The sequence below is a fragment of the Schistocerca piceifrons genome, chromosome X (genome assembly GCF_021461385.2).
Source record: "Schistocerca piceifrons isolate TAMUIC-IGC-003096 chromosome X, iqSchPice1.1, whole genome shotgun sequence".
Classification (NCBI taxonomy): domain Eukaryota; kingdom Metazoa; phylum Arthropoda; class Insecta; order Orthoptera; family Acrididae; genus Schistocerca; species Schistocerca piceifrons.
This window is the reverse complement of record NC_060149.1, coordinates 739,754,033-739,780,434: the sequence shown is the minus strand read 5'-3', so window position 1 is coordinate 739,780,434 and position 26,402 is coordinate 739,754,033. Positions and strand designations below refer to the sequence as shown.

The 26,402-nt window shown below is 42.2% G+C and overlaps 1 protein-coding gene and 1 non-coding gene across 2 annotated transcripts in view; one reads left to right on the top strand and one right to left on the bottom strand.

Moving 5' to 3' along the window:
• LOC124722685 (homeobox protein B-H1-like) overlaps positions 1–26,402 on the bottom strand; it is a 178,024-nt gene that overhangs the window by 22,295 nt on the left and 129,327 nt on the right. The window lies entirely within an intron of this gene.
• On the top strand, positions 21,574–21,646 carry Trnai-aau. Its single transcript has one exon. It is a non-coding gene; the product is annotated as a tRNA-Ile (tRNA).

The following is a 26,402-nucleotide window of genomic DNA, read 5'->3' as shown; positions in this document are numbered from 1 at the left end:
GCAATGTCGATGGGTTGGACATACATCACTGTCTTTAAATGCCCTCATAGCCAGAAATCCAATGGTTTCAGGTCCGATGAACGGGGATCCATGCTACCGAACATCCTCGATCAATCAACCGCCCACGAAACTTTGCTGTGAGGTACTAGCGTCGGGCATGACCCGCCGTCGTACGTAAGCTTCCGCAGCCAATATTAATGTCATTAAAATTCTTCTGCGTGTTGTACCGCATCATTGTATCAAATATAAAATAGTTTAAAATATATAAATTATAATACCGACGTTTCGGCTGTATTAAAACGGCATTCCTCAGTTCGAGACTGGTTTTACTACGGGAAAGGTGCCCATATTTACTGAATAATTAATTTTATTATTTACATATTTTCAAGTATTTTATGTTTTATGCAATGACGCGATACAACACAAACAATAACTCTAATCACCTTCACAGTCACTGTCTTTCTGCAAGCGTAACGTTCTGCGATAGCGCTGGTAATTCATCGTGCACACATCGGTGATTCACATGACCTGTTAGTCCATTTGCTAAAACGTATGGCCCTACGAGGCTGTCACCGAAAATTTCTGCCCGTACGCTGATACTGAAGCGATTATGATGCCTGACCTCCATGATTGCTCGATGATTTGCATCTGCCCACACGTGCGTATAGTGGTAATTTACTGTGTCATCTCCTGTGAATCCTACATCATCTGTAATTACTATACATTATTCGTCACAAGCAAAACGGTGTACATCTCAACAGGCATTGGTTTCTGGGAACAATGTTAAAGGAACTTTTCTTCTGTTTTTGACCAACATTACCTCGTGTAGGGATATTTGACAATGTTGTTAGACATCGTGAACAGCTCCCAGTACAGTGCCCGGGCTGGGAACGGAAACTAAACAAGGGATTCTCCTGAAATGTTCACACAACGACGTGCATCATCAATCTCTCATACGTGCTAATTCAGGGTCTAAAATGGTTACAGTATTATCCGGGAGACGGTGGGATATCCCGAATCTGAGTTCGACTCTTTGTTTTTTCAACTTTATTTCGAGCACATTTTAGGATAGCTGATCGAATAAGATCACTGTCGATTCGTTGGACCCTCCATGTTCAACAACTCCAGTGTCCCGAGTTTAAGAATTACACTGTTAATATTGTGCAAAAGTACTCTCTTAAAGAATCATATATTTGACAAATTAAATCCGTGACGACTTGTATCAACTACAGGTGTAGCAAATGCTAGCAAGTTCCTCCCAGGAAAGTACAGTAGAATACTATATGTCACAGACGATGTTCCGCAGCATGCGTCAGATCCATCATAAAATAGCGACGCGTTGCTGCACAAATTGAGACGCACGTAAGGTACACCTACAGCAAAATGAGCAAGGCAGTTAATATTTTCTCAACAACGAATGTCGTTCTGCAGCCTGCGTAGTCTCGGAGCAGTCTCGCTGTCTCTAGAAGTGGAGGTCGTGGGTACGAGTCTGGCCTCAGGCATAGATGAGGATTTTTAATCCACTGTTACTGTGTATTTTGTCTGTGGAATCAGGGTAAATATTAGATTGCAACTTAATGTGCTGTATATCCTCTAAATATTTCGCGTGCTTATAAAAATTGACTGAAATTAAAAAAAAAGGCTAACGACATGACTGTATGGCTAATTTACCGAACGCCATTTTCTTCTGAGAAAGGATTTTCCCTAACAGTAATAGTTATCGGATTTTTAACGTATTTTATGGACTATAAGACACTACGAACTACAAGACGCATCTTAATTTTTAAGCATCTTTTAAAAATAACGTATCCATCATTTTATTGTTATATTGCAAAGTCGGACTAAAAAAAGTCTTAGTTTATAAAACAGAACTGACCTTTAAAAATTCTGAAAATCGTCATCTTCTAGTTTTGGCCATTTTTCGTTCAGTCCTCTATTTGCACGGTTAATCTACCTCATTTTTTTCAGTTCTTCTTTGTTAGCCTGTTGGTGGTGGGCCGAAACGCCGTTCAGCTGCTCTGTTTCCATTTCTTCATTTATAGCCCGCATTTTTTTCCCCATTACAAAACCAACTACTAACAAAACTATTGTACTGTTACCTATAACACAAGTCACTTTAAATTCAAGTTCATTGATACCGTAGACTGGAATGACGCATCATAGACTAGACAGTTTTCTGGTTTTGCTATGGTGGGGAGGGAGGTAGACAGTGCCAGCAAGGTTGTGACTCCCAGCATCTCATGTTCACCACATCGATGCACTGCTGCTTGCAGTTGAATGCAATGCTGTCAGATAGGGATAGGTATCCCGCGACATTGAATATACGACCATTTTTAAGACTGGATATTTTTATATTAATTTCGAATATATGACAGAATGTCAGGTCTTAAATGGCTACACAGGATAATTGAAATGGCCTGGGAGTCGGGACAGGTTCCATCAGACGGGACAAAAGCAGTAATCACACCAATCTTTAAACATGGAAACAGAAAAGATTGTAACAACTACAGAGGTATCTCTTTAATCAGCGTTGTGGGTAAAATCTTCTCAGGTATTGTTGAAAGGAAAGTGCGAGTATTAGTTGAGGAGCAATTGGATGAAAATCAGTGTGGGTTTAGGCCTCTTAGAGGTTGTCAGGACCAGATCTTTAGCTTACGACAAATAATGGAGAAGTGTTATGAGTGGAACAGGGAATTGTATCTATGCTTTATAGATCTAGAAAAGGCATATGACCGGGTTCCTAGGAGGAAGTTATTGTCTGTTCTACGAGATTATGGAATAGGAGGCAAACTTTTGCAAGCAATTAAAGGTCTTTACATGGATAGTCAGGCAGCAGTTAGAGTTGACGGTAAACTGAGTTCATGGTTCAGAGTAGTTTCAGGGGTAAGACAAGGCTGCAACCTGTCTCCACTGTTGTTCATATTATTTATGGATCATATGTTGAAAACAATAGACTGGCTGGGTGAGATTAAGATATGTGAACACAAAATAAGCAGTCTTGCATATGCGGATGACTTAGTTGTGATGGCAGATTCGATTGAAAGTTTGCAGAGTAATATTTCAGAGCTAGATCAGAAATGTAAGGACTATGGTATGAAGATTAGCATCTCCAAAACGAAAGTAATGTTAGTGGGAAAGAAATATAAACGGATTGAGTGCCAAATAGGAGGAAAAAAGTTAGAACAGGTGGACGGTTTCAAGTACTTAGGATGCATATTCTCACAGGATGGCAACATAGTGAAAGAACTGGAAGCGAGGTGTAGCAAGGCTAATGCAGTGAGCGCTCAGCTACGATCTACTCTCTTCTGCAAGAAGGAAGTCAGTACCAAGACTAAGCTATCTGTGCACCGTTCAATCTTTCGACCAACTTTGTTGTATGGGAGCGAAAGCTGGGTGGATTCAGGTTACCTTATCAATAAGGTTGAGGTTACGGATATGAAAGTAGCTAGGATGATTGCAGGTACTAGTAGATGGGAACAATGGCAGGAGGGTGTCCACAATGAGGAAATCAAAGAAAAACTGGGAATGAACTCTATAGATGTAGCAGTCAGGGCGAACAGGCTTAGATGGTGGGGTCATGTTACACGCATGGGAGAAGCAAGGTTACCCAAGAGACTCATGGGTTCAGCAGTAGAGGGTAGGAGGAGTCGGGGCAGACCAAGGAGAAGGTACCTGGATTCGGTTAAGAATGATTTTGAAGTAATAGGTTTAACATCAGAAGAGGCACAAATGTTAGCACTGAATAGGGGATCATGGAGGAATTTTATAAGGGGGGCTATGCTCCAGACTGAACGCTGAAAGGCATAATCAGTCTTAAATGATGATGATGATGATGATGATGATTCGAATATAACACGTACCTGAATTTTTCATATTGATGAAATCTGTTATTACGGCAAAATTGTCGTAATATAAAAGTCAGAAAGACACGATCAAAATATTCTAGGGAATTAGCTTTGGTAGATGATAAGCGTTGGGTGGGGAGGGGGGAATAGATTTCAGGTGAAATAGAAATCCCACATTGGCGTCCTGAGTGAAGTTGGAGTGGAGATGGTCAGCCGCTGCCCTGCTAGGATCTGTTACGATGTATCTGACTGTGGTGGAGGGTGAAACCCGGTGGCCAGCCTGCTGACCGCGTAGAACTTCCACGGGATCGTCGGGCTTAACGTCCCCATCTGATGGAATAATCGCTACCAGTAATGTCGTATGTCCTCAATCCTACAGACTCGGTGGAAATATTTAGAACTTAATCTAGGACTATGGTATAAATTCCGGCGATATAGAACTTTACACCACCATCTGACATTCCCTTGTTGGTCAAACACTGGCTGTCGAAACTATTAACACCAAAAGGATTCATAACGACTACTTCCGAGTCAAATGCCATGATACAAGCGTGCGTTAGCCACCTCTAGATGTGAGACGCGTGTATTTCTCTTACGATGAGTTACTGAAAAAAATCAAGGTCAGTCCGAGAAACTAAAATGTAAAGTACTAGCACGTAGAGCAACGTAAGCTACGTAAGCTACACGCTAGTATTTCTTCGAATTCGGCATGATCGATCACCGCAGAGTTTCTCTTGCTGTTTGTAGAGGTCACTACTGAGAAGCAAGTTATTGCAGCCTTTTTCGATTCTGGCATAGACGAGTTCTATGAATACGAAGTAGTAGCGGTCCCTGCTCTAGGTTCAGATGCCAGCTTTGTACAGGAGACGTGCTGTGATTACGCGCCGGCCGCCTGGCCGCCAGGGGGCGCTGCGCGATGGACACGCTCTCTGTCGCTGAGTATCAAACAAATAACACTTACTTCGATGTGACAACTGCAAATTCAAGAAACGCACAATGTGCTTTTCGGAAATGCGTGAAGAGACGCCCACAAGCATGATTATGCGTCACTCTCCAATACAAACTGTGGTCCCGGCAGTAGCGGCTTCAAATCGGACACATGACTGCTATAATCACGTTCCAGTTCAAAATAGCGTACGTTTGGACTACACAGCATCAAGAGGAAACTGGTCACGCAAATCACGGAACAGCACAACGGCTTGTTAGGCCGCAGCTCGTGGTCGTGCGGCAGCGTTCTCGATTCCCGGGGGGGGGGGGGGGGTCAGGGATTTTCTCTGCCTCGTGATGCCTGGGTGTTGTGTGATGTCCTTAGGTTAGTTCCGTTTAAGTAGTTCTAAGTTCTAGGGGACTGATGACCATAGCTGTTAAGTCCCATAGTGCTCAGAGCCATTTGAACCATTTTTGAACAACGGCTTGTTTGTTAACGCCATTAAATATGAAGGACGAAAGACCGGTAGGTGGTACCAGAAGGTGACAGGAGATGCTTGACAAAGTTAAAGTTGAGTAAGACGTTGATGCGTAAAATACGGAATCGGGACTGCACAAAGCCGCGCGGGATTAGCGAGCGGTCTAAGGCTCTGCAGTCATGGACTCTGCGGCTGGTCCCGGCGGAGGTTCGAGTCATCCCTCGGGCACGGGTGTGTGTGTTTTTGTCCTTAGGATTATTTAGGTTAAGTAGTGTGTAAGCTTAGGGACTGATGACCTTAGCAGTTAAGTTCCATAAGATTTCACACACATTTGAACATTTTGGACTGCACAAAGGAATGGTTTTCGAATACCCCTACGAAGAAGTATCAACGGGCTCTCGATAGGTTTTTCATTCACAACGTACATGAATATGCTATTGGACAAAAATTTCTCTGATGCAATGTGGAATATAAAGAGATAGTAAGTCACCGAAAATTTGACTGCCTTATAGAATGAGAGGAGTTTGACCAGCGCTGACTGAAATTTTCTATGTATCAGACCGGGGCTCAAATCCGGAAGCTTTCACTTTCGCGGGAAAACGCTCTACTGACTGGACTATCCAGGCGTAAAGGAGAAGCGTCCGTGCAGGATGTGCAAACAAAGGTATGAGAAAAAATGTACTTTTGAGTCCTTTACCTACGCGACAGAAGTGCAAGAATAACGGACGGGGAATAATAAAGGAGAAGTAGAGGTTTAAGTCAAGAGCGAGATCTCATGAAGAGTTCACAGAAGTAAAAAAAGTAAGAGCAGAAGTAGTACCACATTCTGTGGAAGGGAATCAGAGTTAGAAAAGTCTGCTTCACACTAGACCGGTAATTGTGTATCTGTTTCTGTAGAAGGGGAGCAGTTGTCGGCCTTAGGGTTCTGCTGCCGCTTCTACAGCCCAGAGGGTGCACTCCAGGCGGAACAGTTCCAATAACGATAGACAGATCGCCATCGTCGCCCAGCAAAGCAGGCGCACGGTCCAAAGAAAGTTAATGGCCCAAGACGACTTATTGGCAGCAAAATGGAAAGACTGGCCATCACAAAGGGCCACTTTTCATGGGCAATTTCATTCTTCGCCTAGCACCTTTGTTATCTCCATGGGTTCCACTCCTCTCCACTGTTTGAATCAATAACTGTATTTTAATTAGACAGGTGTTAACTTATAGATTACAAAACAGTGGTTTCACCTTTTAATAAAACTACTATTGCTGCTCAGGAAAAGTTGTAATAGAACCATTTCCCAGCACCACATTCATATAACTGAAATTCTACGTGTTAGTGCGCTGTTGAGAATAGTACGCAGGTTCAGGGATAAATCTGGTGCTCTCCTCTTTCAGTTGTGTGAGACTATGTCGTTTTAGTCATATTTTGATATTATTCACTCATTTCTTGTGATAATTTTCTCTAGTGTTCAAGCAATTTATTTGGATAGTGTTTTCTTCAGTTACAACTAATATTATGCGCCAAGTTTCTGATGTGTAAAATCAAAAGTACAGAACATACCCAAATAATGTACAGTGAATCGCAAGGAATTACGAGATGGTAAGCGCGGCCATGTGAATAAATGTCTCCTCCATGTTAAAACGGTGCTACGCCTTACAATTTATTCAGAATCTTTGAAAATATAAGGGTTCAATTCTTGAAGAACTATGCTCATGAGAAAGCAATGTTGGAGTTTAACATCAGCTGCCAATGATGTCGTTACAGACAGAGATGTGGCGTAACAGGACGAGAGTATAGAAGAGAATCGTTCGTGGCCTCGCCAAAGGATCTACCCCGAAATCGCCTCAAGTGATCGAGCGAAGCCACGGTAACCAAAATCAGAATGGCTGGACGCCGACATTCCTTTCCTCATCCTGAATGCCACTGAAGTTTCTTAATCACTGTGCACTCAAATCTTCCAAAAAATACCTGTGATTATCTAATTTCGTGAAAATGTAGTGACATTTAAAGATTTGTACCAGATCGTAACTCGAGGAATCGGATATAGTGCTTACCCCGAGCTCTCCTTGTGGATAGGGTTATCGGAGCACATCCCCAGGTTGAAGTTTTCACCGTCCATCAGCTCATTCATTTTAGTGGCTTTAATTCATTTGTAGTTTACTGAATGGCCTTAGAAACACAGTCAGACTTCTACGTTTCACATATTCAGATAAAGGACAGCATATCACTCGTATGCAAAACGAATTTAAATTTTCAGTCATATTTCAATAGAGTAGGAAATTTTTTTTCAGAAATTTTCGCATTCTCTTTCTTTTTTTTTCATTTAAGGAAAGTGAATTCTTATATCGAAGAGTTTGTCTGCAGTTCGTTGAATGATCGCCATGAATTATAAGAAAGCTGACAACCAGCGGTACGTTTTCCTTCAGAGATAGACCAGAAAGCGATGCGAGTGCATGATCTCAACGCCCTGCCATTAGTTCAATGTTCTCAAAATTCGTTGTACACTGAAAAGGATCTGCTTATTTGTTTTTGGTTGCTAGCACAGGAGTTCGCGGAAAATCACTTAGAGAACAGCAACTGGAGATACTCCGAGAGAAGGAGCTACTAACTCGATAATTTATCAAAGAGTACAGGATTGTTTGGGCGGTGAGGATGCTATACTGATTCCGAGACTGAGACCAACGGCAGTTTAGAGACAACGTATTATTTCTGTGTATTCTTCTCTCTCTAAATTAGTATTTGGCTTGTTTGTTATATTTATGTTAATGTGACTCATTAAGTTGTACAAAGTGTCACAATTGCGTGGGATGTAGAATTTTGAAGAAACTCACAATGCAAAAGACAGTGTAATCAGCACAACCGCAGCTGCGTCTGTGCATCTTGGAAATTAAAAAACCGCTCCAGATTTTTGAAAATCCTTTTTATTGGACTCACTACGGTTTCATGGCATTACAGCCAATTCTTCAGGTGTACATACACCTCAGCTAATAAGTTGAGCAACATGGGGATATACAGAAGACCCAACATTCGTCGTCAATTTAGAATGAAAGCTAAATTGCCAAGGAGGTGGCATGCCGAGAGTATAAAAGCTGTAACGTAGCGATCGTATCGCCTATTAATAGGTAAGACCGAAAGCTTTAACGTGGTGGTGTAACTGTCAACGAATTCGAAAGATAAATAGTGGAAACTAGTCATACGTCCAATGCTGGATTTCCAGTGCAGAAAAACCAGTACCATTATTCAGGAAGTCGATCTCACGAGGCCCAGAGGACACCACCTCTAACTGTCTAGACAGTTTACTTTTCATTCTAAACTGACGACTATTGTTAGTTCTCCCATACAACCCCAATGATGCTCATCTGATGACCTGAGGTATATGCTCACCTGAAGATGAGGTTACAACGCTACGAAAAAGGCCGTGATCCAACAAAAAGTATTTTCTTACAGCTGAAGTAGATTTTTAATTTCCAAGAAACTGACGATAATTGTACGGCTTAACTTAATGTTGTTTTCTAGACTGCAGTCTCGTAAAGATTATAGAATTTTTTTTCAAGGAGAAGAGTATTTCGTTTGAAAAGAGTAGTGCTGATGAGACCATGAAGAACGAGGTATTGGTGCTTTGTCCCACAGTAGTTTCCCGACTAAGATAAGCGAATGAAAGTTTTTTGCACTTAACTTTAAACGCCTTGTCTAGAATAGTTGACTCGCAGTTATACAGCTACGAAAACAAATCTACAGTGTTTTGTAATTTTGTTTCGAGCTAAACGGTTAAATTTGTGACAAGACAAAGAACGTTGCTATTCTACGGCACCAACCATTCTTTCATTCATTTGCTTTGTCACTGAATAGATTAAACATTTTTCATTGTGTGAAACGGGTTTTAAACGATAGAGAGATCTTTAATTCCGTAACTGTATCTTCACTCCCTCAAGCAGCTACCAATCCAAATTCGTCAAGTCGATGCCGGTTGCATGAATAATTTACTTAGCTGAGGTAGGAATGCTTCAGACGGCAGCTACTGCATTTCAAAAGGTACCAGCTTCTTAACTACCTACTTACAGTGATTTTAGTGAACTCTTATGACAATTTACGGTAAAAAAACTAAAGTAGACACTAAAACAATACAGTAGTACCGTCCAGCATATTGGTCATGCTGGTCGACTTCTATACATTTTTTTATTCCCTGTCTTAACTGTTATTGACTGGCGTTGCTGCAGCGGCGCCTCATTCTCTCGGGCTTCTGTATCGGTTTTCGAAACATTAGCCCCTACTTTCACTTCAAACACCCCTTCCAGATGGCTGGGCGGATAGCGTTCCATCCTCCAACAAACGGTAATTCCTTGATTGTGCTTGGGATCGACCCTGCGTCACAAGCGTGGCAGCTACAGACGCTCACTACCGCTTCCGCAGTGCACTCAATGGTAAAAAAATATAATAAACTTACGTTTCCGAAAGTCAGCTACTAGTTGTTAATTAAAAAAGGCTTCGTAAATAAAAATCCGTTTCGTAATATACGTAAATGGCAGTAGAGTATTTGATATATTTTTTTTTACTTTCCGTTAACAATAATTAATTTTGACCTACTCAAATTACGTTCCCGTTGGTCAAAAAAATTCGTTACTTAAATGTTTATTTATTTTTTTAAGATATGAAAAGTACGGAAACGCCGTTCACCAATTCCTCTCACAGTAAGCCTTTAGCACGAATCGGTTTATTCTACCCTGTATAGACGCCTGCTATGCCGTGTGGAATAATCCCGAAATTCAGACGTTTCCTCGATACGTTGGCGCGTTGCATTCGGTAGCGCGGCGGCGCGGCGACCGCAGCAGGATGTGAGGAGGTGAGACAAGCTGCCCGCCATTGCTTCAGACCGCAGCGCAGGCAATTACGTGGCTTCTTCGCGCGCATGCGCACTCACCGCGCACTGCAGGCGCTTCCCTCCCCGACAAAGTGCTTGAGTTTCCATTGTTACCTTCGGTTCTAGTTCGCTGACGAGCAGTTTATCGCGTTCGCCGTCACAATATATCTGTTCTCACTAACTCATACACGTTACTTCAGTTTCAGTTGATCGGGAAGATGAATGACAGGTGGTTTAGTTAACAAGACGGATTTCTCTAAATCGCGGACGATCACCGCGGCATGACTACGAACTGTTTCTCCCAGGAGTGTACATATCAACGTGTTGGTAGCAAAAAACGTTGAGTTTAGGTCGTTATTTGAAATCAAACACCCAGATATGTGTGATATGCCTGATGTCTCACGTATCGTTCGTACTGCCACGACGCTATTCGCAACACGCTTTCGAATGTGCTTGTTCTACACGTCTCTGCCACTATGGACAAAAGTATGCCTCATAACGTATTCACTTTTAATAAAGAGGGTATTTCAATGTTCTATTTATTAATAATACGAGACAGTACAAAAAAGAAGAAAGATGCGTAATGGTCGCAGGTGGCTGAAAGCATACCGTATTGTGGAAGACATGGCTGAGAAAACGTGTTGCCCGAATATAATAAGTAAGACGACGTTGCTTTCCGGATATTAACAAGATATCCTCGGCGATTTTGACATTCTGGAGACTATGATACAGCCATTTTCATCCAGCAGTGTTATAAGTTTCCGGAAGGTAGTTCCAATGAACCAGAGACGTACTGCTCCTCGTTTTCTTTTGGCAGAAGCAGATTAATTGTAGAATATCAATATGTATTTCACATTTCAAAGCAAATTCTTTGTGCTTGCAATGGAGGCCATATAAATACACTTCTGTCACTTATTCTTGAATATCGCTCTGATGTGCAGCATACTCGCCATGTCAGATCGAAGGCAAAGAACAAATTCAGAAGCGTTCTGCATTAGAAACTTTCATTCAGTGCCAGAGTGTTACTGGGATCTTACATTTCTGACAAAGTCGACAACAATTTTCGAAGAGCTATTCGACAAATTTAATGGAACAAAAAATGGCTCTGAGCACTATGGGACTCAACTGCTGTGGTCATAAGTCCCCTAGAACTTAGAACTACTTAAACCTAACTAACCTAAGGACATCACAAACATCCATGCCCGAGGCAGGATTCGAACCTGCGACCGTAGCGGTCGTGCGGTTCCAGACTGTAGCGCCTTTAACCGCTCGGCCTTTAATGGAACTCTATCCGAGACAGAGAGTAAGGAAAATTCTTCTCCTTGAATCGTACATCCGTGGAAGAGCCATAAGAAAAAGACAAGAGCTTATGGAGTGAGCAGATCACTTCTCTCGAACTCAGTTTGAGAGTGAAATAGGAAAGGGAGGGAGAAATGCCGGTGCAAAGTACCCTCTACTGTGTGGCATACGGATACAGCGGAACGCAAAAAAATTACGTTGACATATTCGTAAATCTACATAAGTCGCTAAACGGGTTCGATCTAGGTTTGGGAAACCGTATCCATCACAAAATGTATATGGAAGATCACGTTCATGCTACTCGTATACACAGTGTTGGCGTGTATATTATTCAGTGTGAGTTGACAACTTCATCAATTTATTGTCGTAAGTTAATGTAAAAATAAAAGTTACGATAAAAAAGTTTCCGTTGAAAGGCCGTACAGTCCAGAATAGGTATGCCGTCAGACAACATCTCTGTGAACATTGAGGCAATCATCCGACCGACGTACCAGGTTGAAGATACCCGTTAGGTAAAACACAGTCCTGCTGCGTGAAGAAGATCGTAACTGCCTGCTGTACACCCTCGTCCGACAGGAATCTTCGACCATTGAAAGTTTTTCTGATGACAATCGAGATCAGGATTACGGGACGTGTGTCGATCGTCTCCCAATTGAGTTAGCGTAACTTTTGGGTTAGGACATTTCCTATATGGGGACGTCCGTTAACACGAAGCAGCAACATTCCCTGTCACAGTTATCACGGGCGTTTTGCGTTAATTGGAGATACACATTCTTCATTCTCTGATGCGTGTGTACCTGTGTTTGTCCTTCGGCAGCTGAGAAAAGAATAACAGCACGTTGGTCATGTTTGAGTGGAAAATTGTTGGAAATTTGTGGTAAGTTCCTGGGGAACCAAACTGCTGAGGCCATCGGTGCCTAGGTTTAGACACTACTGAATCTAACTTAAACTGGCTTACACTAAGGGCAACGCACACACCCATGCCCGAGGGAGGACTCGAACCTCCGACGGGGGGAGCCGCGCGAACCGTGGCAAGGCCCCCAAGACCGCGCAGCTATCCTACGCGGCATGTTCGAATGGAAATAATGTTGATAATAACGCCGTCGTGGTGCACGTGTCCGCATTTACCGTACGCAAGTCGGAAAGACATGACTGTCACACTAATCCATTACTTACATGTCGATGCTTATATACAACCATCGGAGTCGAGCTACGATGCATATACGCTGCACCAAACCTTCAAACGGAAACTTTTTGATCGCACCTTATATTACGTGAAGGATTAACGGAGAAAACTTACCCACATGTGTTACTGAACAGCCTCTACAAATTATAAATGAGCCACGTGTCACTTTTAACAAATTACTTCCCGTTTAGTGAGCTATCGACCTCGAGGGGGTACATCTTACGAACATAATCAACATAGATATTAGATTTTGGTATTCGTTTGGGAGAAGAACAGTGCTTCACAGTTTTGGTGAAATGCGCGTGTCAAAGAGATGGAACACTTTTTTTGTTTCAATAGTATCGTTTACGAAATATTGTATTTTACATTGGGATCACGTAACACTCGATGATGGAGCTGCAGAGCATATAATCAGATGAGCCTCTCAAGAGACAGCTCGCAGTTCCGTGGTGAGCTGATGGCATCCCACTGCAGAAGAAAGTGCGTCCTTTGTCGCGGAACATTTGTGCGTACGTGCCGGCACGGCCAGCAAAAACTTCACGCCCAGCTCTTGTTTCGACTCGCAGGTAATTCATGCAGTCGCAAGAAAACCACTGTCTTGATCGCAAATCTTACCTATGACATCCTGTTTACAAGCGAATTACTGCTGTAAAACATTACAAGTTGTTGCAGAAAGTAGTTCCGTTCTGCCTCATCTATGATTGCTGGAAACCGCAAGGCGAAGTTCCGAACGTTCAACTGCGCTGTAGACACATGCACCATGAAATGAGAAAAAGAGAAGTTAGAGTTTAACGTCTGGTCGACATAGAGAACGTTAGAGACTGAGCACTGCATCAGTTGAATATGGGCGGGGGAAGAATATCGGTTTTCTCCTGCAGTGATTTAGGTGAAACGACGAAAAATGTCACCTGACGCAACAGTAACTCCGCTCCTACATTTAAAACTCCATTGTTTGGCCCCGAAACGAAAATCTTAATGATTCCATTCGGCATACTAGGACACAGCAAAAATTTCATTACCTAGCAATGAGGAACTAATTCATGAATAAAATTGCACTTATTTCGGACGTAATGCCGTTTTAAGCCGATGTACTTTGTCCAACTTCTATCCTGTGAGACGATTCATTCCCAAAAAGTTTGATTCTAGAAGGTGTGCAATATATCCGCCTTCCATTGCCATACCCACTTCGTTAGAATGAATACATATCCAAGACATAGATCTGTTTAGCTGTGCAAACAGGCAATACAGCGTGCGAAATTGTCGGATGCTCTAGCTGGTTCAGACGACTTGCATAGTATTTTCCAGTTATTCGTTTACTCGTTACAAGATAATTAACAAAGAGGATCCTTTTTGCATTCCAGTAAACACTTGATATAATCTTCCCAGTAGAAAAAGTCCAGTTTGCTGTCTTCTATTTTTTTTCCGATTGCTGTTTCAGTTCCGGAGTGAAAAGATGAACATTCTTCCCATCTACAGTAGCAAACTGATCCGCAGAATTCGCCTGATTCTCTCCGAAGCCATCCAGAAATTGCCGAGAAGTTACTTCCGCCTTTGCCTTTGGTCAGAATTTAACTTATTCGACACCAACAATGCTTTTCTCATGTACAATCATTTGATCAAAAATATCCGGACGGCCATTAGTGGATATGAATATGGAGTATTTCCACACTTCGTCTCTATGACAGCTTGATCTTTGTTGGGCTCACTTTCAGTGAGGTGTTTGAGTGTCCGTGGAGGAACGGCAGTCCGTTCTTCCTCGATAGCCGAGACGAGAGAGTGTAGTGATGTCGCACACTGAGGTCTGGAGCCAAGTAGATATTCTAACTCACGTCAAAGGTCTTCCACTGGATTCAGGTCGGTCCATTTGAGGAATGTTTTCGTCCACAAACTGTTGCCGGGCAGATGCTGCTTTATGACATGGTACATTGTGACGCTTACGCAAACAACCATCGTCTCCAAACTGCACCTCAACCGTATTCAGTGCACAATGATGTAAAATGATTTCAAATTCTCCCGCATCCAGCTTTCCTTAAGCACAATAACTGGCACAGCACCCTAACCATAAAAAACACCCCCATACCGTAACACTACTGCCTCGGTGCCTCACTGTTGGCAGTACACATGATGAGAGGTAACGTTCCCCAGGCATTCGCCAGACCCGAAACCTTCCATCGGTTTGCCACAGGGCATAGCGTGATTCATCACACAAAATCACTCATTTTCAGTCATCCACTTCGAATACGTCGGTCTTTACATCACCTCAAGTGTCGCTTAGCACTGACTGCACAAATGTTTGGTTTATAAGTAGCTCTTCGACCAATATACCCCAATCTTTCTAATTTCCTATGTGTTGGATCAGGCATAGATGGGAGCCGAGGAATAAGTGGGTGCTTAGACAGGAAGCAAAAATAATTATAAATCCACGTAATCTGATTGACACTGCCGTTTATTTTAAAGCAGCAACTCCAACTCTATTCCAGAAATTTGTCAGTCTGAACCTAGTCGTAATAAACGATCACAGTACAGAGAAACTAGGACTGTTGAGATTTTTTTAATATATCGGGAATCCGATATATCGATATTTAAAAAAGTGTCATTCAGGCCGTCGACGTATTGAAAAATGTATCGTTATGTCGATATTGTGACGAAAAGTATATCGACATTTCGGCATATTAAAACATCAGCTGCACATTGTAAATATGCTGCCGGTTTTAGAACTGTATATTTAAGTATTGATTTGTTGTTAGATATTCTGTACATTAACAAGCTACTAGCCTGCTTATCCCCTTTCGCAGAATAACTGAATGGAAAACGATGCACGTAACTGCATGTAAGTTGCACAATAAAAGACGTCGGATGTGTCAGTCGTTCGGTTTCATCGCATATCGGATTAATCCGGAATACTTCATGTCGACTTCCCCGTTTTTTTTTCATCTCTGCAAACGCCAGGACATAGCAGTGGCAGTGTCAAAATTGCGTGTGAAGTTAAACGTTGCGGTTTCTGCTGTTAGCACGGAGCGCCGATTACAGCAGCATTTCCCTTCACACGTCTCCGTCCACTGCAAGGACCACTCCTGCCATTTAGATTTCTCTTCATCATTTTCAGCAACTGTTTTTGAAGAATGCCGCTGTAAAGGAAGAGGACACTAGTGGCATTAAAATTTGGTTTCTAACGCAACTGGTGTGCTATTCCTTCACATCGGCAATCTTACTATTCCATTCACACCACCACCTACTAGTGCAATCGAAACTCTTTGTGCCACCTGTACTTGCTTCACACAGTCAAAGAAAAAGACTGTACGCGATGAAAGCTCAAAAAAGTAGTAAGACACGTTCACACGATGAAAGTAAAATCTTGTTCTACTTCAATTTCGAATATTTACTGAAAATTGCGAAAAAAATATAATATAAAATAAAAATAACGGTATTCGATATTGCCATTTCGATATCAATATTTCTTGAAAAGAGATATCGATGCTATTATCGATCCCTGTAAGAAAGGACATATCGATATATCGATATTTTATCAGCTGCCCTAAGAGAAACACGAATAAGGCCGCTAATGCACTCTACGAACTCCGCAATGAAATTGGATGACATCTGTGCTCCGCGTTCCATTAAGTCGTCTCGATGGTAGCGCTGTTCCCTGGTATAGCAAGAGGTGTGACTTCAAGCCTGCCGCGGATTGGTGAGGCCGTCGCATGGTTTACTGCCAACCTTGGGATGCGTTCTGCTTGGTGCGGTATCGATAATGTACGATACCACACTGTGCACAGTCACTGTGGTCACTGTTAGCACTTTGGAATTACCGAGTGATCCCTTCCGTTGATTTCATGAGAAGTTTCACAATCTCCCTCCGCAGTACCTGATGGACACTGGTCATGGCTTAGTGGTGGTTATTTCTTCATGTTTCCACCTCACGATCACGCCATCGACAGTCGACTTTGGCAGCTTTAGACGAAAGAAATGTCCTTGATGGTTCTGACCTACCCATCGCGCTTTTACTGCTTCTCTGCTAACAACACAGCACTCTCGCCCTCCTTTATTAATTCTGGCGGTTCCGCCTCTCGTAGCATTTTGTGGTCGATTCCGCATTACATGAGGTGTTCGCATACTTCTTCTGGCAAGCCTGTAGTGTCACGTATTTTCCACACCTCTCATTTCTGCTTGTCCAACACTATATTTTGCACTTTCCCTGTATTTACAGCTGTCTTCATAGTTTCAGTACCTTTTTAATGGCGCCGAGTTTCAAAAGAATTGCAACCATAAACAAATGAAGACATCTACTATTGTTGGATTACACTACAGGCGACAAGTCGCTGGAAATAGTAACTACCGTAAAACACCTAGGGGTAATCATCCGGTGCGACCTGAAGTGGAATTACCAGATAAAATAAGTAGTAGGAGAACCACATGCCAGGCTGAAAAGGACTAGAAGGCCCTTAAGGAAGTGTAGTTCATCCAAGAGAGAAGTGGCTTACGAAACACTCGTTCGACGGATTTCTGACAAGGGAAACTCCCCCTCGCACCCTCTTCACCTGTAAAACGTCGTACTGCAATACCGAGTGAATCTGCAGTGTTCAGAGTGACCAGTACGACTTCGACGTCATAATGTGTCATTACTGGCAATTACACTGTACAGAAAATTGCTGTCTACACTTTCCCGAGAGGAGTGACAAGTTCGTTGGCACCTATTCCAATAGTGAATTAAAGTTTTAGAACATAAGCAAGTTTAGACTGAAATATTGATGTCTTATCCTGGGGAGTTATAGGAAAAAAAGTAAAAGAATAGTTAAGCGCTGGAGTTTCAGTTTTGTAGACAGATGGCGCACACGATGCTATCATCACGGATGCCCGAACCCATGACAACTGAAGACAACGTTTCCGGACTACGTCAGAGAATGCTTCGAATACTTCACAAACCCTAATTCTTGGATACTGCTAGTCAATCTGAAACACTTATCAGGTAGGATTAGTAAAGGAGATATTGAAGATATAAGGAAGAGCTGCACATTTCGTCACAGGTTTGTTTAATAAGAGTGAAAACATCAGGGAGTTGCTCATCCAACTAAAATAGTAGCTGGTAGAAGAGAGGCGTTCTGAACTCTGGAGAGGTTCCCAGTCAAAATCCCGTGAACGTACGTTTAACTAAGAGTCAAGCAAAAATTGCTTCCTTCCAAACACAATTCGCAAAATGTCTATGCCGCCAAAATAAGGGAAATTAAACTTCAAATGGAGGTTTTCCAATAGCCGTTCATCCCCCGAGCGAACCGTAAATGGTGTCAACCGTGAATGAAACATGGAAGAGAAATGATGTTGGTATACGATATACTCATACACACGGTAAGGTTGCTAAATTAGTAAGAATTTAGATGTGCAATAAGAAGGGAAGGAGGAAAGATGTACAGTTCTGTAACTCTATATCCTCTGCATGAAGCCGGCCGCAGTGGCCGAGCGGTTCTAGGAGCTTCAGTCTGGAACCGCGCGATGGCTATGGTCGCAGGTTCGAATCCTGCCTCGGGCATGGATGTGTGTGATGTCCTTAGGTTAGTTAGGTTTAAGTAGTTCTAAGTTCTAGGGGACTGATGACCTCAGAAGTTAAGTCCCATAGTGCTCAGAGCCATTTGAACCATTTTGCTCTGCATGAAATTAAATTCTGACTTATTTGGAGACCAATTAACTCTTCTATAAGAATAGACACGAATTCCGCTTCCATCGATCATGAGGAACCCTAAGAGGACGTATAATACGGATAAAGAGATGCAAAATTATACAAGCATGATGTAATGCGCAGAAAGGTAAGAAAGATTACGATATTGCTTGATTATATGATCGTTGTAAAATCACTGGTGTCATTCCAAACCGGCAAATGTCTAAGGCAATCAATTGGGAGTAATTCAAGGTGGAACGACCACAGAAATCTAGATGTTCCGAAGGCAAATGTCAAGCTGCGGTTCATCGGAACCAAATTAATTACGTGTAACGTGTCACCAAGGGAGATTGCTTACGAGATTCTCTGTTGTCCCACTCTTAAATAATAGTCGACACGTTAGGTCTCTCACAACGTTGGATTTATATTTAGAGGAAATTTAAACAAGATCTTCGAAATTCGTCACGAGTTTATGCAGAATTCCCGAGGGACATCCAATAAGAGACGCTACAGCAATGACTTCGTGCACAATTTATAAGCTTAGCTTAAAATCCCGCTAGCCTATGTTCCAAGGGAGTCACGAAAAGTATTATTATTCCTTCTCACATACACCTCGCTTGATAATGATGACATTAAAATTAAATAGACTCAGGTTAACTCGCAGGTGTACTGAACAATTTTTCTTCAACGCAATGTCTGAGAATGGAATAAGAAGGGAATAAAATTATACTAGTACACTCTATTCCTCTTACATCACATAGGGAGATATCATGTGATTGTATTAGTTTGGCTACACAAATTATATGACTGTCATCGTGGAGTGAACATCTGACACCAAGGACGCATACACATAACAAACGTATGGCCGGCCGATCGTACGGTAAGCGTGTTGAGATCATCTATTTGAGAACGACACGTGCGGGTAGCAGCGGGTAACAGCTTCCGTTGAAGCAGCTGCAGACGTTTCTGTGATCAAGTGGGCGCCAATTGTTACAGTAAGGACTGAAGCTGCAAGCACTAAGTTGCTCCACCTCTGAGTGGCGAGCGTTAATAATAATTTTACGTTTGGAATAACATTAAATTTGAAGCGGCGAGTGTCCTTAGCACTCAGCGACCAACCACAATAAACAGCGTTCGGATTAGCACCCATTTCACGCACCCCTGACTACCCCGCTATAAAATGTAAATCCCCCCAATAATTATTCACAACACAGACGTCATTTACAAAGCTACCACTCCAAATAATATATCACCAGCGCGGTCATAGAAGTGCGAGCCGAGCAATATTTTATTACGACGACTGACAAATTGCGGCAAAGCGTTTTTTGTCTGTGTAAGTACTGAGTCGAGGTTCCGTTCCGTGATGAAGCTGTTTTTAATGTCGCGATCACTCACAGGCGAGCGAACTGCAATAGGCGCTCGAGGGAAGGGTTGGCCGCAAAGCCGCCGGCTATTGCCGACTCTCACACCACGCCGCTACCTGCGACCAACAGAGCTGGCTCCTTCTCTACTTTGAAGTCGGTATGAACGTAGGTATAATACAGATCGTGCCAGAAAACGCTTGGCGTGTACAGCACTTAACCGTACGAGCAATGAAGCTGAAGGGAGTTTAGCTTTGCAGAAATGAAATCGTTAGTGATTTAGATCCCGCCAGCGTCGAAAACATCAATCCCTCTGTTACAATGAAATCATTCCTTAATCGTCCGAGATGAGACGTGATTCTACTTATCTTCTCGTTTGCTGTGTAGCGTCACTTTCATGGCGAAGTTAGAAAGCAGCGGCTGCATGAAAACGAAAGAAGGTACGGTCTAACGTTTCGCCGACATTACATTTATGAAAGATATCAATCACTTACGACTGCACGGATAAGGGTGCAGAGGAATAAGAATCATGGACTGTGTAATGGTACTTGAATTACGTAACCATTACGGCACCTCAACTCAACCTCTCGATACCAGCAATATTCTACTGTTTTTCTGTTAACTACTTAACATATTTCTGAGACAACATTCAGATTTGATTTCATTTTTGATACATCGATATGTTTATATTGCAATGATATTATTCTTGTGTGTATTCTTTCTTTTGTCACTATGACCTTTGACGTACTTGCAACTCTGATTTTTGGGCGCGTAAGCGGTTATTAGTTAGTTTTTAGAGAGTCGGACCTTGAGAAAGTCAAGTATTGGACGTTATGTTGGAAAGACGCATATTGTAGCCAGTTTATACAATGTGAACTTTAACAGTGAGGACGATGTTTTCAAGTATGTTTTGTATTGTTATTCGTAGTGCTGATTACTTTTTTAGATCACCATTGTCCTGCAAAAGGGTAATCTTCAAGAATGGTTTGTGAAATACATCTATAAAACTTTTGAATATCGCAGAATAAAAACCTAGGCCTCTTTGCATCCGAGCTTGGAATCATCACCACCTAGATTTTCGACGATTGAGCAATGATAATTTACAACGAGACCAGCGTGGGAAATACGAAAAGATGAGTGCCTAGTATATTTATTATTACATGAAATGACTTTATTAACTGTGCTCTAATGACACCTGCCACATAATAACTTTGTTGTGGCCCGAAAATGCAGTATTTAGCAGCGTGAGCAACACCACAATCATTATTAAATTTTGATCTTTGTTGTGGTAGGGTTGTTAGAACTGACAGAATGAAAAATATCGTCATTCAATTCTGAGGTTTGAAAAACGTACATAAAAGAGTTGAAATGTTCCTCGCGAATTTGCGAATTTTATCACGATTTTCAGCGTTCACGCCTGATGTGTGTTTGATAATCATGCATGTGGCACCTGATTTCTGTAAGTGAATGCTCTTCCTCACCACACAGCGTCATCTCACTCTAAAGAATTAATACCGTAAACGAAAATCGATCCGTGGATGATGTTCTCCTCTTTAACTACTTCTGTCTTATGTTTTTCTCCTAAAGAGGGATCAGTCGAAAACTGAGCTACATGGAAGGGGAAAACACCTAAAGAGCACATTTTGGCGGACTGTTGTGTGAGATCTAGTTTGGTTACTCTAGTTTGAGCAACATGGGTCAGTGGTGCAGACACTAATTTTGCATTCGAAATGAGCAGGATCCAACTCTCCGTCTGGCATCTGACGTAGTGTTTCCGTGGATTTCCTAGATTTCTTGTAGTTCTGAAATGATATAAACGCGTTGTGTCTGTTATTTGGGACACGCCCGACCTCCTGTGGGAATCTCAGAGAGCGAACATGGAGGAAATTGACAGGACTGCGGATAGCTGTCGCTCGATGGGAATGTGGATCGGCCATGAAGCATGCCGATTTACACCGGACAGTTACGCTAATACTATGTCCCGGATGGCGCAGTGGTTAACGCACCTGCCTAATAAGCAGAAGATCACGGGTTCGAATCCCGCTCCGGTACGCATTTTCATTTGTCACCGCTGATTCCACGTAATGTCTCGATATAGCTAACAGCAGTGATTCCCTCCCTTTCCTTTCCTTCCTTCCCCTCTCCACATTCATTTTACATATAAATTTCTGAAATGGTTTCTTTGAATACAATTTTGTAGATTGCCTTCCCTTTCGGTACCTAATCCGAAATAGTACTCCGTCTCTAACGAGTTCGGCGTCGATGGGAAGGTAATCCTCAAACAGCCTTCTTTTCGGAGTGTTTTCTACTCAGCTCCGCCTCATCTCTCCTTGCCGCAAGGTAGCACCTACGCACTACAATTAACAAGCTGGTCCCACTTGTCGAATCCTAGACCCTAAAATTGCTATACTCTCTACCAAAATAAGAACATTTCAAAAGTCTGTGTGGACTGATCTAAGATGTTGGAGTGAATGAGCCATTTGTTTCTAGGACATAGTCGTTTTTGATGCTTATTTGTATGAGAAGTTTCAAACAAGATTTTAACTGGAATGTGACTTTTATTTTGGGGCAGTGTAGGAAAGAGGTTGATAATGGAAATGTAGCAGGGAAACATACATTCTACGAGAAGAAGGGACGCTCCCGCAGCCGGCTCATCCGTGGACTAGGCCAACAACCTCATCACAGGTCAACCACGCGTTGGCCTGACCTGCTGAGGGATTAAGTTTCACTAATCCCTCAACAGAGTGTGTCTTTCTCTTTTTCAGGTTACACCAGACAGGACCAATCGACGAGAGTGGTAATATATACTTCTCTCTCTTACAGGAACCGCAGGAATGACAAATTTTGTCTAAACTGCACCACCACGAGCCAAGCACAGGCTCGTCATTCCAGCGTCAGCGTCAGGGAAACATACAGCTCTCGGCGGCGGGTACATCCTTCACCATCGCGAATACGTGCAAACTATTTAGTATTATGACGTAAAATTGATGAAAGAGGTGAAAGTGTGACATTATGTCCGAAATGACACACCACATTGGCACCGAGCGAGGTGGCGCAATGGTCGGCACACTGGACTCCCATTTGGAAGGATGACGTTTCAAACCCATGTCCGGCCATCCACATTTATGTTTCCCGAGATTTCCGTAGATCGCTCCGGGCAAATGCCAGGATGGTTCCTTTGAACCTTCCCCACCCTTTTACTCCGTCTCTAAGGACCTCGATGTAGACGGGACGTTAAACCCAATCTCACCCATCTCTGCCAGGGTGGTTTTATTTCGACCTGCGCCTGTCAACAAACGAAACTGCATGTCACTGTTGTTTAACAGTTGAAAATTAACGTTAAAAATGTGGCTACCAAATGGTAGGAAGGATAAGCACACAACTGCCTTTAACATCCCTTTTAGGTATCTATGTTCATTCAGCAAACAATACGAGTCTGTCTTGAAACTCTCTGGACTACTGTTCCTGAGGTCGCGGAAGCAGCACATCCGAGATGTTATTAGGCCTGTCTCGAAGCTACCTGCAAATTATTTGCAGTCCTGATGCATGATTTGATTTCCTGTGTTTTCCTCTACTATCTATTGTTAAACTTCAGTAACAATGGCCCCATACTTTGTTTGTATGACTCTTGTCGTACGGCTTGGATGTTTTAAGCCGTAACCAGTCAATTTGCCTTAGCACTTCAGCTGATTCTTACGTGTGTGAACAATTTTCTGTTAGATCAATATTTTCTGTTGTGGAGCCAGAGTTTCTTTTTATATTGTGCCAGAAATATATCATCATCAGTGGGACCACCACTGAGTTAGAGAAGACACACCCACTTCACTCATCATCAATATCATCATTGAAGTGTATAAGCCTTCTCTGTGGCAGTGGTGGTGTTACTGTGTGTATGACTCTCTCAAATGATAATTTGAGAACGAAGAGTTGGAAGCCACAGTAAATTTCCGTAAAACTTTTTGCTTACTCATATAGCGTCTTGGCTTCTTCTTTAGTTTCCCAGCTACTATTTGAGAGGAGCAGGACTCAGGTTGCTGTGAGGGTATAACTATTTAGATTTTTCATGGTTCCGCTAAACCACTTAACGAAACTGTCGAGAGTTCTTTTTGAAAAGGTGCGTCCTATTTCTTTAACTGATAAAGGCCTGTCCGAACATACACTTGCGTCTATTGATCTGGATGTCGACGGGGATCCACACGCTATTCGTCATTCTTTCCTTTCTGCCGAGGTTTAGATCCCAATTTTGCTGATGGAATTTGACCGTATAAATAAGAAGAAGAAGCAAAAGCACCATACAAGTACACAAAAGTTTTGTCATGATATAACGAAACTACAATATGGCACGTATAATTCCTACTGCATAACTTGCTTCAGATTAGTGCAAAATACGGTATTACATACGACGTGTGCAACACTGTTCTCCGTTAAAGTACTGGCTAGTACTATATCCTTACTTCGAACGCATGTGCCTTCATTTATGATTCTTTCATGAACAGTGATATAATAAATAACACCCATCACGATAAAGTATGATTAAAGCCAGTTTAAAAGCTTGGATATTATTAACTTCTTTTATTTTTCATTGAGCCTTTTTGGTTACATACGCTATGCTCTTCGAAATCTGCTTCAGTTCCCATTTCCATCTGTCTAAATCTACCCATCATGTTCATTCTTCATTATAAATGTTTTGTTCGTAAACACGACACGGATTTCGTAATACACGCATTTCCGCAGGTGTATAGCTGCGCTCAGTGCAGTGTAGTCACGAACTAAACTGTGGTAGCAAACTGAAAGGATCATCCTGTAACGATACACCGGAGATCACTATAAAACACTCAGTGGATAACATTGATCAAGTTCTAGAACTTTGTAAGCGGAGTTATGATCAATTCAAACTGCAATAAAGATATCTGTGTAAGTTACTGGAACAGTCAAGCAATATACGAGAAGTTGCCGGATACTAGTTGAGCACTAAAATTATGTATTGAAAAGTGTGACTCGTTTGTCAGGACTGAACTCGGGAGTAGCAGAAGGAAGGGAGAACAAGGTTTAATAATCCGATGAGTACAAACTCAGACTGAACAAGGATGTTGTTGGAAACAGGCCGCAGTGTTTTGAAGGGAGCCACTCCGGCATTTACTTGAAGTGAAGACAGCAACAGGATTAAAGATTCCATCTGATCATTCCGCCGACGGATCTCTATAGTTGCCCGAAATCGTTTCCTGCGAATGCTGGGAGGGATCCTTCAACAAAGCCTCTTCCAATTCGTATCTAATCAGGGCTAATGTTCCGTTTTTAATGTCCTCCAAATTGACTGGACGCTATACCTGTCATTTCTTCCTCCCTTCCTTTCATCAGAATCAGTGAATCTCCGAAGTGGGTTAAGACACGTGTATTGGAATAGCCGTTAAACAAATAGCTGCCACATGGTGTTTTTAGAGAAACGTTCCTAAAAGAAAATAGTTAGACGGGGCACTGGGAAAGGGTGCAGGATGACGAAACGGCAAGAGGCGGAGCAGGGTAGCAGTAAAGCAGTGATACATGCAAAAAGGCCACTTAATGGCACGGATCGGAGTTTTACGACCCTCGCAAGCAAAGACCCGAATGACGCAGAGGGTCGTACGGTGAACGAGCACCAACTCGCATCCTGCAGCCACAAAATGTGGCAAATTCAGTGTCGAGGGAAGGGAATAGTTCGTGACACTGTTTCTTTAGGCTTCTTCCACGCTTCGCGTCTCGACAATATAGTGGGTCATTATGCGAAGTGGTCGCAAAGAATGTCCGCTGCGCAACATTTCTTAAAGTCTTGTCTGGAAAATGGGTCAATAATTCGAAATGGATACCAATATTGAAACTGTTATTTACATAAATAAAGTATTAGTTACTCAATCACCGTTTCCTTGTGTGGAATAAATTGTAAGTTAGGCTGAGTTCACAAACGTTGCAATTTTTAGTGAGTTCATTCGATCTAATAACCTGCGCATTTACACTCTGGGGGCTGAAAACTGAAGTAGGTAAATAGAGCTACAATTAATATCAACGTTTATCAGCTGTTTCCGAAGATCAAGAAAAGCGGAGCGCGTTGCTATAAAACTTTTCATCACCCATAGCGAAACCTTAAGCAAAAGATAGCCTGAATGTATGACAACTGTCTAGCCAAATTCTGTGGAATTCCATTTCTATGTAAACCACTTAACGGGGATAAAACCAACCTGTGTCTGTGCCCCAAACGTAGGCCTCACGTTTCCCAGGTATTTATTCGAAAAGTTCGCTGTAAGTCCTGACATTTGTTATATCACAACAATCTATTTTTCACGAGTTAACCTTAAAAAGTTGTAGTTCAATTTGAAAACAAAGGCTGCTTCACTATGTAGGTAGACTTGGTATGTGTGATTTGGTATATCTCAGAAATAATTTCACATAATATTTCAACAAAGATGAAAGCTCTAAATAAGAGTGATGGTTGGTTGGTTGATTCGGGGAAGGGAACCCAATAGTGAGATCATCGGACCCATCGGGTTAGGGAAGGATGGGGAAGGAAGTCGGCCATGCCTTTCAAAGGAACTATCCCGGCATTCGCCTGAAGCGATTTAAGGAAATCACGGAAAACCTAAATCAGGATTGCCGGACGTGGAACCGGCGTCCTCCCGAATGCGAGTCCAGTTTAATACAAGTGACAGCACGAAATCTAAAGAGCTAGGAAACGAAGAGAAATTTGATATACGGTGACTTGGACGAACTTTGAAACAGACTGCTTGAAAATTGAAATATTTAATGCAAATCTATCCTGTACCAGTTACTGGTCTCC